Source organism: Homarus americanus, unplaced genomic scaffold (assembly GCF_018991925.1).
Source record: "Homarus americanus isolate GMGI-L3 unplaced genomic scaffold, GMGI_Hamer_2.0 scaffold32583, whole genome shotgun sequence".
NCBI classification, from domain to species: Eukaryota; Metazoa; Arthropoda; class Malacostraca; order Decapoda; family Nephropidae; genus Homarus; species Homarus americanus.
The window spans coordinates 24,690,615-24,705,488 of NW_024713129.1; the positions used below are offsets into that span (position 1 = coordinate 24,690,615).

General features: G+C 43.2%; 1 protein-coding gene and 1 non-coding gene across 12 annotated transcripts in view; both read left to right on the top strand.

Moving 5' to 3' along the window:
- Positions 1-14,874, top strand: part of LOC121869582 (mucin-5AC-like) — a 49,642-nt gene that overhangs the window by 17,097 nt on the left and 17,671 nt on the right. The window lies entirely within an intron of this gene.
- Trnal-caa lies at positions 10,033-10,148 on the top strand. Its single transcript has 2 exons — positions 10,033-10,070; positions 10,104-10,148. It is a non-coding gene; the product is annotated as a tRNA-Leu (tRNA).

The following is a 14,874-nucleotide window of genomic DNA, read 5'->3' on the forward strand; positions in this document are numbered from 1 at the left end:
GGTGTGGTGGAGTAGGTGAGGGTGTGTTGAGTAGGGAGGGTGTGGTGGAGAGGTGAGGGGTGTGGTGGAGTAGGTGAGGGTGTGTGGTGGAGTAGGGAGGGTGTGGTGGAGAGGGAGGGTGGTGGGAGGTGAGGGGTGTGGTGGAGAGGTGAGGGTGTGGTGGAGTAGGGTGAGGATGTGGTGGAGAGGGTGAGGGTGTGGTGAGAGGGTGAGGGTGTGGTTGGAGGGGGGGTGTGGTGGAGGTGAGGGTGTGGTGGAGAGGTGAGGGTGTGTTGGAGTGGGAGGGTGTGGTGGGAGGGTGAGGGTGTGTTGGAGAGGGAGGTGTGGTGGAGTGGGGGGTGTGGTGGAGTAGGGAGAGGAGGGGAGGGTGGGTGGGGGGAGGTGTGGGGGGTGAGGGTGTGGGTGGAGAGGTGAGGGTGTGTGGGGAGGGAGGTGGGGGGGAGGGTGGGTGGAGTAGGTGAGGGTGTGTTGAGGGGGGTGTGTGGAGGGTGAGGGTGTGGTGGAGTAGGGAGGGTGTGGTGGAGTAGGTGGAGGGGTGTGGTGGAGTAGGTGAGGGTGTGGTAGAGTAGGGTGAGGGTGTGTTGGAGTGGGGAGGGTGTGGTGAGAGGGTGAGGGTGTGTTGGAGTGGGGAGGGTGTGGTGGAGAGGGAGGGTGTGGTGGAGTAGGTGAGGGTGTGGTGGAGTAGGTGAGGGTGTGTGAGTGGGAGGGTGTGGTGGAGTAGGGAGGGTGGTGGAGAGGTGAGGTGTGTTGGAGTAGGTGAGGGTGTGGTGGAGTAGGGAGGGTGTGGTGGAGTGGGTGAGGGTGGGTGGGGGTGGAGGTGTGGGTGGAGAGAGGGTGTGGGTGGGAGAGGTGAGGGTGTGGTGGAGTGGGTGAGGGTGTGGTGGGAGTAGGTGAGGGTGTGTTGGGAGTAGGGAGGGTGTGGTGGAGTGGGTGAGGGTGTGGTGGAGAGGTGAGGGTGTGGTGGAGAGGTGGAGGGTGTGGTGAGTAGGTGAGGGTGTGGTGGAGTAGGTGAGGGTGTGGTGGAGAGGTGAGGGTGTGGTGGAGTAGGGGTGGGGTGTGGAGAGGTGGGGTGTGGTGGGAGGTGAGGGTGGTGGGGGTGGGTGGGAGTAGGTGGGGTTGTGGGAGGTGAGGGTGTGTTGGAGTAGGTGAGGGTGGGTGGAGAGGTGAGGGTGTGGTGGAGTAGGTGAGGGTGTGGTGGAGTAGGGTGAGGGTGTGGTGGAGTAGGGTGAGGGTGTGGTGGGAGAGGTGAGGGTGTGTGGTGGAGTAGGGGTGAGGGTGTGGTGGAGTAGGTGAGGGTGTGGTGAGAGGGTGAGGGTGTGGTGGAGTGGGTGAGGTGTGGTGGAGAGGTGGGGTGTGGTGGAGGTGAGGGTTTGGTGGAGTGGGGTGAGGGTGGTGGAGTAGGTGAGGGTTTGGTGGAGTAGGTGAGGTGTGGTGGAGTAGGTGAGGGTGTGTTGGAGAGGAGGGTGTGGTGGAGGGTGAGGGTGTGGTGGAGTAGGTGAGGTGTGGTGGAGGGGGGTGGTGGAGGGGTGTGGTGGAGTAGGTGAGGGTTTGTATCGTTAAAGCACCAACACAGGAGCCAATTTGTTTTCATTAACACCAATATCATCTTCGTATCCTTGCTCACGTAACATCATCATCCGTAACGACTTATAAACCAAGCACCTCGTTAGTCACGTTACCTCCACCATACACAATAATGAACTAGCCTTCAACCGTCATGCCTCACAGCCTACCTATTTCACCTACGAAACGGAACAGGGCCACAAGGGCGTATTTCCTGCCGTGACAGGTGGGACTTCCGCCGTTATTAGCAGTATTCAGAACACGATGGCCGCAGGTGACGCGTGTCGCCCTCCTCCCCTCACCTCACCTGCCCCACCCCCGCCCCGCCCCGCCCCTCCCCCACAAGTTCCCCTGTGAAGACTACCCCCCCATACCCTTTATTTCAGTGATGCATTGTTTTCTCTTCTTTACTTTTTGTTACTTAAGTTTTTATTTAATATATTAGTTAAATCAGGATGAGAAAATACAACATATGCAGAATAGTTTATTAAACTTGTCATCACACGGGGTAACAAGAGAGATACGAGTACATAGATTCTCATAAGCATTATTATAAAATCGGTCACGCCACATAAATTCCTGCAGGTATGAATGAAGAACCTAACCTAACCTACTGGTGAGGTCTTGGCCACCTGTTGTGTTCCCAGTGAGTGAAGAATATCCACCCCAGACTGCTCTAGGGTGGGGGGGGGGAGGAGGAAGTCTTCATATGATCCGCCTAATCTAACCTATCCTAACATAATCTAATCAATCTAAATATAACCTTACTTAAGGATTGAAAGCTGTCTCTAACACAACAACCACACCCTGCGTTAACGAGTTGCATGACCCAGTGTCAAGGAATAGTCCGAGAAGACCGGACAGCTCACCAAATGCACTGGCTAACTATTACCCTGGAACACGATCCTCAACTCGATTAACATCCAGGTTCCCACTACTGCTGGGTAGACAGAGGCAAATGGCGTAAAGAATCTTGCCCGTAATTCCACCCTGCCTGGAGGTCGAACACCGGTCCACTGCCTTGGGAAACGAGCGTGCTGACCGTTAAACATATACGCACACGAAAAAACACATATATACGTACATACGCACACATAAATATACACACACATAGGCATACATACATACATACATACATACATACATACAGTACATACATACAGTACATACATACATGCATACATACAGTACATACATACAGTACATCCATACAGTACATACATACATACATCATGATGAAATCACACAGGGAACAGGGAAACAATGGAGCACCTTAGCTTTCTCTTATTAAAGACAACTGTGTGATTTTATCAAGATTTATCTTATCCACGTTTCCATTGTGGATCTACATGACATACTGTACATACATACATTATATATATATATATATATATATATATATATATATATATATATATATATATATATATATATATATATATATATATATATATATATATATATATAAACAAGCACGAGCACTACAGTACTTTCATATTTCCCCACCGCAGGCTACAGGGGTCAGTAAGGTCACGAAAACTCTCTCTCTCTCTCTCTCTCTCTCTCGTTACATATCTACAGTATACTATAGTGTTTCCACACCAAACTGGCCGTTAAGCCACGCCCCTCGTCTATAGATACAAATAGCTGATTGGTTCTCCAGAGCATTTTACCTCCCCGGGACTGAGAGTATATAAACGTGTATTTTATAATAAATATTTAAAATTTTCTAACACCCTCTCTTAAATGCTAATGCCTTGAAATTATTTGCATTTTGATAGTTCAGATAATTAACTTTATATTAAATAATAACAGGTCTGCTTACCAATTGTGATCACATTTAGTGTGAATTCTGTATGAACCAATCAACTATTAGTATAGAGGAGGGGCGGGGCCTATGGGCCAGGTTAGTGTGGAAAGGGTATACTAGGCTTAGTTATTAGAGAGTTCAGTAACTCACGAGTTTCTTTTCCTAACACAGTGCATGACTCATTCCCTATGTTCTTGGTTGAGGCAGTGAGGGAGGGAGGGTCACTAACGGCTGGCACATCTCGAGGGTGAGGTGAAGGCGTGGAGGAGGGAGGTGAGGAAGAGTTTGGGGAAGGGGTTGAGGGAAGGTGAGGGAGGGCTGAGGGTCGGAGAGAGGGACGATGAAAGGTGAGGGAGGGCTGAGAGAGGTATGAGGGCAGGTGTGTCAGAATTTAAGCCACTAACAAGGTGTATGGCAGGTGAGACTTCCTGTTGATCACTGTCACTCACACACCTTAATGATCACCAGGCCTCCTCCCCACCTCCCGGAGCACTATCACCTGAGACAGAAGGTCACCACGAGGTCTCAGTAATATTTGTACTTTACCACCACTACTACGGTCACAGCTGATATTTTCAGTAACGATTTCGCCGACTTTTATACTTTCGTCCGATATTTGCGTCGAAAACTTTTTATTGGGAAACTTCAGGGAAATTTCATATTTATAAAAGTTTACTGGAGATAATTTATTAACCCCCGTAGTGAAGAGGTTAAATATATACTGCGTATATATGTTTATATTAAAAACTAATAACTTATAGATATTTTAGAATTTTCAAAACATTATTCAAAATAAACATGGACCTAAACGAGTAACTCTTGATATTATCTCTGAATTACAACGAAAACATCCAACTTGCAACAAAAACATCCAACTTGCAACAAAAAACATCTAACTTCCAACATAAACATCTAAAATGCAACAAAAAACATCTAATTTACAAAAGAATCTAACTTGTACCAAAAACATTAACTTACACCAAAAAACATCTAACTTGCAACAAAATTTCAATACAGTTACCGACATCACTAGAATCGCGTCGAGGAAGAACAGCGTCACCGTAATCTCCCACCACCAGCTGTACCTCCTCGGGGGCCATAAATATTATTACAGTACAACATAATGGCTGCGATTTCACTTCCTGAGTATAATAATCCAGTATTGTAAGTGAAGTGACTTACAGATGTTGAACATTAATGCTTATATAGATACTTATAAAATGAAGGAATGAAGAAATACAGAGATGATACGTAAATACAGTGAGACGATACATAAATACAGGGGCATTACTACAGGAACTCTTATGTGGCTTGGCTTACTGATACTACTTATAAATGTGTATTTTAATTTCTGGAGGTATTTTTTGTCCTGTGTTTAATAGCTCAAGCATGGAGAGTTTTATAAACTTAGTAGTGTGTGTGTGTGTGTGTGTGTGTGTGTGTGTGTGTGTGTGTGTGTGTGTGTGTGTGTGTGTGCGCGTGTTGTGTGTGTGTGTGTGTGTGTGTGTGTGTGTGTGTGTGTGTGTGTGTGTTAAGTAGGTTGGTGTAACCAAACCTTACACCAACCTACTTGATTAGGTTAGGCTACGTTAGGTTATGGTAATTTAGGTTAGGGTGGTTAGGTACGTAAGGATAAGTTATAGGGTTAGGTACGTAAGGGTAAGTTAGGTTGGTAAGGGTAGTTAGGTAGTACGTAAGGGTAAGTTAGGTTGGGTAAGGGTAAGTTAGGTTAGGTACGTAAGGATAAGTTAGGTTAGGTACGTAAGGATAAGTTAGGTTAGGTAAGGATAAGTTAGGTTAGGTACGTAAGGATAAGTTAGGTACGTAAGGGTAAGTTAGGTTAGGTAAGGATAAGTTAGGTTAGGTACGTAAGGATAAGTTAGATTAGGTTGGGTATGACTAGGTTAGGTTAGGTTAGGTTAGATGTTCTATTAACCTGTGAGAATGAGAACAAATCGGATGCTTTGGTTTCTATAACAAGTAACTTAAAAAGAAAATAGAACACTTTCATTAACGGCAGTACGGAGTGACGACAACCCTGGTACTTTACCCGAGTACTGTTCTCCCTGGTATAGCTTACCCTAGTACTGTTCTCCCTGGTATTGTTTACCCATAAGTTCTCCCTGGTATTGCTTACCCTAGTAGTGTTCTCCCTGGTATTGTTTACCCTAGTACTGTTCACCCTGGTATTGTATACCCTAGTACTGTTCTCCCTGGTTTTGTTTACCCTAGTACTGTTCTCCCTGGTTTTGTTTACCCTAGTACTGTTCACCCTGGTATTGTATACCCTAGTACTGTTCTCCCTGGTTTTGTTTACCCTAGTACTGTTCTCCCTGGTTTTGTTTACCCTAGTACTGTTCTCCCTGGTTTTGTTAACCCTAGTACTGTTCACCCTGGTATTGTTTACCCTAGTACTGTTCACCCTGGTATTGTATACCCTAGTACTGTTCTCCCTGGTTTTGTTTACCCTAGTACTGTTCTCCCTGGTTTTGTTTACCCTAGTACTGTTCTCCCTGGTATTGTTTACTCTAGCACTGTTATCCCTGGTACTTTACCCTAGTACTGTTCTCCCTGGTATTGTTTACCCTAGTACTGTTCTCCATGGTATTGTTTACCCAGAAGTTCTCCCTGGTATTGTTTACCCTAGAGTGTTCTCCCAGGTATTGTTTACCCTAGTACTGTTCTCCCTGGTATTGTTTACCCATAAGTTCTCCCTGGTATTGCTTACCCTAGTAGTGTTCTCCCTGGTATTGTTTACCCTAGTACTGTTCACCCTGGTATTGTATACCCTAGTACTGTTCTCCCTGGTATTGTTTACCCTAGTACTGTTCTCCCTGGTATTGTTTACCCAGAAGTTCTCCCTGGTATTGTTTACCCTAGAGTGTTCTCCCTGGTATTGTATACCCTAGTACTGTTCTCCCTGGTATTGTTTACCCAGAAGTTCTCCCTGGTATTGTTTACCCTAGTACTGTTCACCCTGGTATTGTATACCCTCAGTAGTTCTCCCTGGTATTACTATCTCAGTACTCTTTCTCCTGGTATTGTTTACCCCAGTAGTTCCTCCTCATTGTTTACCCCAGTAGTTCTCCTGGTATTGCTTACCCTAGTACTGTTCTCCTGGTATTGTTTACCCTAGTACTGTTCTCCTGGTATTGTTTTACTCTAGTACTGTTTGTCCCTGGTAATTTCTTGACTAGTACTGTTCACCGACACTGTTCACCCTGATACTCCACACCCTAACACTGTTCACCTTGACGCTCCTCACCCTAACACTATTCACCCTGACACTTCTCACCTTTATACTGTTCTCCCTGACACTCCTCACCCTAACACTGTTCACCCTGACACTCCTCACACTGACACTCCTCACCCTAACACCATTCACCCTGAAACTCCTCACCATAACATTGTTCACCCAGACACTCCTCACCTTTACACTGTTCACCCTGACACTCCTCACCCTAACACTGTTCACCCTGACACTCCTCACCCTAACACTATTCAATTCTGACACTCTCACCGTTACACTGTCCTTGACACTCCTCACCCTGACACCTCACTGTTACACTGTTCACCCTGACACTCCTCACCGTTGACTGTTCACCCTGACACTCTCACCCTGACACTGTTCACCTTTGACACTCCTCACTGTTACACTGTCTCAATTCTGACACTCTCACCCTGACACTGTTCACCCTGACACTCCTCACCCTGACACTGTTCACCCTGACACTCCTCACCGTTACACTGTTCACCCTGACACTCCTCACCGTTACACCGTTCACCCTGACACTCCTCACCGTTACACTGTTCACCCTGACACTCCTCACCGTTACACTGTTCACCCTGACACTCCTCACCTAGTAGTAGGTAGTGGGTAGTAGTAGGCAGCTACCGAACAGGGAGGTACTACTGCCTGGGAAGATATTGGCAGCATAATGTGTTGTCTAATGGTAGACCCTGCTGCCATATGGCATCACGAAAATTGTGACCAAGTCCCAGGTTGCTGATCTGACTTTCTGCCTCATTTACACACAATTGTAGGGTCTCAATTGTTTCTATTACATGACAAAACAACATACATATACTATAGCATTTCTCACTGTTGATTTCTTTCATTCTTGCATTTCTTTGTATTTATTATTATCAGAGTGTTGTTATTATTATTATTACCATTAATATTTTATTTCACTTTTTATTATAAATTTTATTTACTATGAATTATTATTATTATTAAAGTTTCGCCCCCCGGACCCTGATGTGGGACAGTGACCTGTGCCCGGGTGGGCTAATCCCCGTAAAAAAAAAAAAATAAATAAAACCTTTACACTGTCCACCCTAACACTCCTCACCCCGGCAACTCGCTCTACGCACACCTTTGGTATGGGTTGACCCTCTATGTCCCTCAAACAACCTTTGCTGAATACTGTTTATACATCGAGGGTTCCCCCTCCCCCCACCACACACACTTTACTTTATCCTTTTCGCCGCTCATCTGGTTGCTTTAGCCCCTGGGCGTTTGGTCACGTCTCTGTTACACACTGTTGTCAAGTACTGGGCAAGTTCTGGCTCCTGAATGTATCTGTACCTGCTCCAGTGTTGGTCAAGTCTGGTCTTGAGCTCACGCTCGGTCCCGTCACAACACACTGGCAGGGGATTATTCCAAGAGTTTACAATTCTCGCTACAAAAACAAAACAAAAACCTGACACCTCTCTGAATATGTGCTGCTTCTTCAACCTGACGCTGTGACCTCTCTTGGGACGGGCATCCGCTGCACACACACACGTAATATATTTTGGCACAGGATATCACACACATACGGCAGCCGTATGGGAAACGTCCATGTCTATTGGTACTGTAACCTAATGGGCATGCGTGGTGAGGACTATACAATGATAGTTACTGAGATGGGCTTCTTTCTGACTAACCTAACCTAACCTAACCATTAACACAGCGTCCGTCAACCTACAGTATAGCAACTACGATATATATTTTTTCTTCTTTTGGTAAATATTTATAATTTACTATGGGAAATAGGGTTTTATTGCGTATTTCATCGTATTATATACGAATCTGACCTTCATTTCGGACAGAAATGAGTAGTTATGAAAATATGACCCCCCCTCAATTACCACCAATGTTGGTTGCACCAAGTGGACGGGGCTTTGAAGTAGATGGAAATTGCAAAGTAAAAACACGCAAAGGTTAATATTCGTTTAATGGCTGCGGCAAGATTTTCGTATTTGGTTAGGTTAGGTTAGGTTGCAACAGTGATTTGGATGTTGAAATTTTTATGAGAAGTTTTTTTTGTGTGTGTGTATTTTATCTGTTTATTGTCAAATTTTATTTTAATCGCCCCACTCCGCTAGCAAAACAAAATTATGATTTTACGATGTTTTTTGATGAATTTCAAACTATTATGGCCTTCATTTCCGTTGAAAATCACTCGTCTCTGCGATTTCGGTTCGGTTAGGTTAGCACAGAAACTGATTTTAAGATGAAACCTTGGTTTTTCTGGTGAGTTTTGGTGCAATTCATTCGAATTTGATGATGTTTTGCCAAAACTTAGCTTTTCTTTACCTGTTAAAAACGGAAAATCCGAGCCAACTTTGGTCATTTATACAATATACTGTAGCATATTACTCGCCCCCCCCCCTCCCATTAACCCCGATTTCCCACGGGTCTCCCAAGATTGTCAAACTAAAATACCGAGTCACTTGTGATAGAAATGAAGGTCAGAATCGTTCAAAACACATAAAAAAAAAACATCGGATAAACGTAGGTTTTATGTCCAAAACTATGAAGGTCAGATTTGAGTAAAACACCATAATACACACACACGCACAAACTATTCTCGTAACAAAAAAGAGCCCCAGCCATTAAACGAATATTTACCCACGCAAAGACTAACGACACAAAACTTCCTGCCCAGAGAAACCAGAATGACCTAACTTATTTCATAGCCAGGGGGCGGGGGCAGGGGGAGGGGGTACAGTGTGTAAACAACTTACCTTGGGTAGTGGTGTGTCTCTTACTGCAATACTGAGTGAGCCAGTCTTCACCATACTGAATCTGAATCACACCTTGGACACTTGACTGAAGAAGGTAACCGGCTTCGTTCTCAAAAACTCACTGAATTACACAACAATCCGCCGAGGATCAACCTTCACAAAAGACGCCATCTTACAACACTGCTTATATCAAACTCCGGACCTTGCGCATGCTCACAAGTTTTCCGCTGATTGGTTCACAAGTATCACGTGACATTCAAACTTCCGCTGATTGGTTCACAAGTATCACGTGACATTCAAACTTCCGCTGATTGGTTCACAATGGATTTCTTAAGAATTTTGACTAAATCTAAGGGAAATAAAGAATTCAAAATAAATCTAAAATTATAAATTTCCACTTAAAGAGCTATTTAATAAAACATACTTACTTTTTCTCTATTTCCCGATATAATAATAATAAGAAAATACAGGGTTCCGTGCTTGGCAACTAATAGATATTAACTCTAAATTTATGCTGTACATTATCATACATTAATTTAAACATGGGTGGAAATGACATATCAAGAGATTTTAATATGATATAACCGTTTGAAAAAGTACCTGTATAATGTTAAAATTTTATTTAAGATTTTTCCCTCATTGTTCATGTCAGGATGGCCGAGTGGTCTAAGGCGCCAGACTCAAGGTAACTTACCTTCCTATAGAAGGGACATGGGCATTCTGGTCCTCTCTGAGGGCGTGGGTTCGAATCCCACTCCTGACACATTTTTTTAGAATTGATCCAGTAGTCTCGGACAACCTAAGGGCAATGCTGTTCTCGTTATATTTAACCCTAATTATACACATCGTATTTTATAGATTAATTTTCATTAACTAGTCCCCCCAACCTAAGCAGAGGACCCAACTAGAATAAGATGGCTTTATTGGCAACCCTTGGTGGAGTCGACTTACTGTTCACCACTGTTTTACACCTGCACTGTACGTACAATACATCGTTTATATACCTACACGGTTTATGCATTGTGTATGTATATTATGAACTTCCATTCTTTATTTATAGACTCAATCAGTGTAAACCTGTATGACGATTTAACAGAAGAAATGTGCGTCTATTTGCCTGTGAGATGTGCATCATCTGTCAGCCATCCACTCTTACTGCAGTGATGTGTGTGTGTGTGTGTGTGTGTAAAGAAGAACACGATAAACACTTCCTTGATCCCTTCCTGCTAATCACACAACACAACATGGCACGGTAATAAGGCAGGTAATAAGGTCAGGGGTCGCTCGTATGTAGGACTCTCCCATTGTTAGGTTAGGTTAGGTTAGGTTAATGGGTAACGTTATGTAATTTTAAGTTTACATTGGATTAAATTATTTGAGCTCGGTAAGGTTAAATTGGGTTATTTGAGTAATTATGTAATGGTAGATGTGCGAATGAAATCAAAACAAGAATAGGTCAAGCAAAAACCTCATTTAATAATCTAAAAGACCTATTGGAAAGGGGACATCAACTTCAATTTGAGAAAAAAAGGCTGCTGAAATGTTATCCTGTATACGGTGAGGACTGTTGTATGGGTCAGAAGCGTGGGCACTTTCAGCAAACATCAGGAAGAGGTTGGAGGCCTATGAAATGTGGTGTTATAGGCGATTGATAAATATAAGCGACACTGACAAGAAAACATATAAGTACTAAGATTAGCTAAAATTTCAAGAGAATTACTTGAAATTTATAGAATAAGGAAAATACTATATTTTGGTCACATAATTAGGGATGAGTGAATAATAACAGACATATTAATGGGCAAAGTTGAGGGTAGGAGAGCCCGGGGAAGGCAGAGTCTGGGACGGCAGAAAACAGCCCGGGAATGTTTAGAGCGGAGGACTGTGGTCGCCAACCCTCAGATATGGGGATTTCTACTTTAATTAATTGATTGATGCTTCAAGTTACATGAGGTTATGTAATTTGAGTTAGGTTAAGGTAATATAGTTTAGGTGATGTAAGGTAGGTTAGGTTGCGTAATTTAGGCAAGGTTAATATTGGTAATCAAGTTAAGTTAAGTTAGGTTAGGTTAGATTAGGCTATTAGTGTTAGTTGTAGATTAGACTTAGTAACTGATAAAGATTTAGGCCAAATTAAGTTACTGAGTTAGGTTAAATTACATTATTTAACTCAAATTCAGTTAAATTCACTGAAAAAACCCAGCAGCTACTGTAACTAACTTCTCAACATGAAATAAAAGTAAAACATAAACCTATAAAAAACAAACCAGGTGTTGAGGTGAGTTTAAAACACCAAATCCATCACACAGTTAAGATTTAAAAGTTCTCCTAAAAAATACCTTCACTGTGGCGAGACAAAACAGGTGCTGGTAAGAGGTATTTTTCCGTTCGATCGTAAAGCGTGTTTTGTTTTTTTTACTGTGTGTGTGTGTGTGTGTGTGTGTGTGTGTGTGTGTGTGTTTTATGTGTTTATATTTATTAATGTTCTTGTTTGTATTTATTTGCTATCACATGACTTCTTTTTCATTATCACCATCATCATTATCACCATCACCATCATCACCATCATCATCATCACCATCATCACCATCATCATCATCATCATCACCATCATCATGTGTGTGTGTGTTCGTTCGTCTTCCTTTTGGGTGTTATTCAACGTTGTGTCTTGCCGATGATAACTTATATGACTCAGTAGATGTTGGTGATGAGGTAATATTTCTTAATGTCTCATATATTAGTGATAATTTAGTACATTTCAGTATTTTGGTCACACCTTCTCTATTGCTGTGTTATTCTATTATTCGTATACTACACACACACACACACACACACACACACGCACATCATTTGAAAGCATTCAGACCAACACAGCTCTCACAGTCCTTCCTGGAAACATTACACACTTCCAGGATACCCGCTTCCTCCCTCGGCCGTGTGTCTTGCTTGTAGCAGTTACACACACAACGGACCTAAGTCAGAGTTGATCCTCTCTCTCTCTCTCTCACACACAGACATACAAACACCTCCTGATAATATTATCCTCATAATTGTTTGTGTCATCCGTTTATTGCTGTTTCCTTTATCATCTCAACCTATCTATATCCTTCTTCATCTTTCTATCTCTCCAATAATCTTAATTTATGTCTGTCTATTTTTCTCCACTTTCTGTGCGTGTTGTATCGTCACCTTTTAAACAGTCGAAGATACAAGTATCATCCCAGTGTGTCTGATGTTCACTGAATGGTGGTTCGAAATATTCGAGGTCACTTTACCATCCTAGACGAGGAAAACTGACACATATGTTGGAATTAAAAAATAATATGCAATTCAATGGCGTGTGCACTTATGAGTCACCCAAATGTGGATACATTAATGACGATTTAGACGTTCGTCTCTCCTATTGTCATGTTATCAGTTTATGTAACACGAACCTTTACCAGTGTCGAGTATCCTTGTGTGTATCGTAACTGATCCCTCTATATGAGAACCATAGTCGAGCAAACCCAATATATATATTGCGTTACAACTAATCCCCGTGACCGCACCTCTCCTAGTATGATCAGAGCAACTCGGAGGCACGAGACTACAAGAGAAATGAGATGATTTATGATTTTATAGTATAGGAATGGTGTGCGTTCAGCAGAGATAGCAGAGAGATACACCGTAAGCACAAACACTGTTAACAATTGGATCAAGCGGTGTGTGGAGGAAGGCACCTTGGTGTAGAGACACCGCTCAGTAACACCTTATGAAGACCAAAGGCTTACGGAATGCATGCAATCTAGGCCTACACCCAGTGTAGTTACAACTGCATCGCACATCACGGATGGTAGTTCGGAGACTGAATTCATCAGGTTACTTGTTTCCAAGGTTCATCGGGCCTGCCGACTGTTTAGTATAGTTTCAAGGCTGCGTGCGTCACATGGCTCGACTTGACTGCCATGTATTCACCAATATACTGTATGGGAGGATCGATGTGTTAGTTGTGTCTTTGTACAGGCAGCCATATTGACCTGTGTAGACAAGTAGTGGTATTGGTTGTGCAATGCTGATAGTACTAGTGCAATGGTGGTAATGGTAGCATAACACTGACCATGGTGGTGTATTGGCCACAAATGTAGTGCAGTGATGACATCGTTAGTGATGACAATGGCAGCCCAATAATGGCAATGGTAACATTGGTAGTGCACTGTTGACAATACTAGTGCAGCACTGACAATGATAAAGTACCATTAAAAATAGTGAAATGGTATTGTAACGCTGACCATGGTAATATAATGGTGACAATGACAATGGTAGTGTAACGCTAACCATGGGTGTGTAATGGTGACAATAGTAAGGCAATAGTTGCCTCGGTAAACCATTGGTGTCAATGATAGTTAAATGCAGTATTGATATCAGTAGTCCAAAAGACCTCACTTACATAATCTAAATTTCACACAGATTAAATAGTCCACAAGAACAACTCTCAATACACCTTAATGGGTCAGAACTAATGGGTCCTAATCTTGATCCCTTGGGCCGGGGTCAAGGCCTACTGGCCGTCACTTACACCCCATCACATCACCAACCAAGAGATTATTAAGGCGACAGACCAGGAGCGGCAGGGCACCGCCTCCCCCAACACACAAAATGAAAGTATCCGTCGCCGGGTTTACAACGTCGCTCCGTCCGTCAGTCCGTCCGTTCATCCGTTAGGGTTGCAATCAGCACTCATTGTTTGTTACACTAAACTACGGCAGTGTGCAGCAACTATCTCCTGTAACGTAATTACTTCACAACATTATTAAGACGTTGTGGGGTAATACTGCAGTGACGGAATTTGACCGAAGACTCATGTAACGTAACTGTGAGCGATTTGTAACTGTCACATAGTCAGAGATTGGTAACTGTCACATGGTCAGAGATTGGTAACTGTCTTCCAGACACCGATTGGTAACTCTTTCAGTCAGTGATTGGTAACTGTCTCAGTAATTTGTAACTTAACCAGTCAGCGATTGGTAACTTTTCCAGTCAGCGATTGGTAACTTTTCCAGTCAGTGATTGGTAGCTTTTCCAGTCAGTGATTGGTAGCTTTTCCAGTCAGTGATTGGTAGCTTTTCCAGTCAGTGATTGGTAACTCTTCCAGTCAGTGAATGGTAACACTAAAGTGGACAACATAACGGCATGGGAAGGCTATGGTCCTATTGGTAAAGAGTTAGGTTAAGTTTGGTTAGGCTAAGTTAGCTTATCTTAGGTTAACTTAGTAGATTAGATTAAGTGTGATTTGATGGTTATTTAGGATGGGTTACGTTAAGTTTGTTTAGGGAAGTTAATTTAGGTTAAGTTAGGTTACAGAGAGAGAGAGAGAGAGAGAGAGAGAGAGAGAGAGAGAGAGAGAGAGAGATTAATTATTTATTTGTATGTGTGTGGTAACAGGAGTGGTTGAGGAGGAGCAGGGAGGTGCCATACGACCACCTGGGCCGAGCAGGTGTACACTGCAGCTG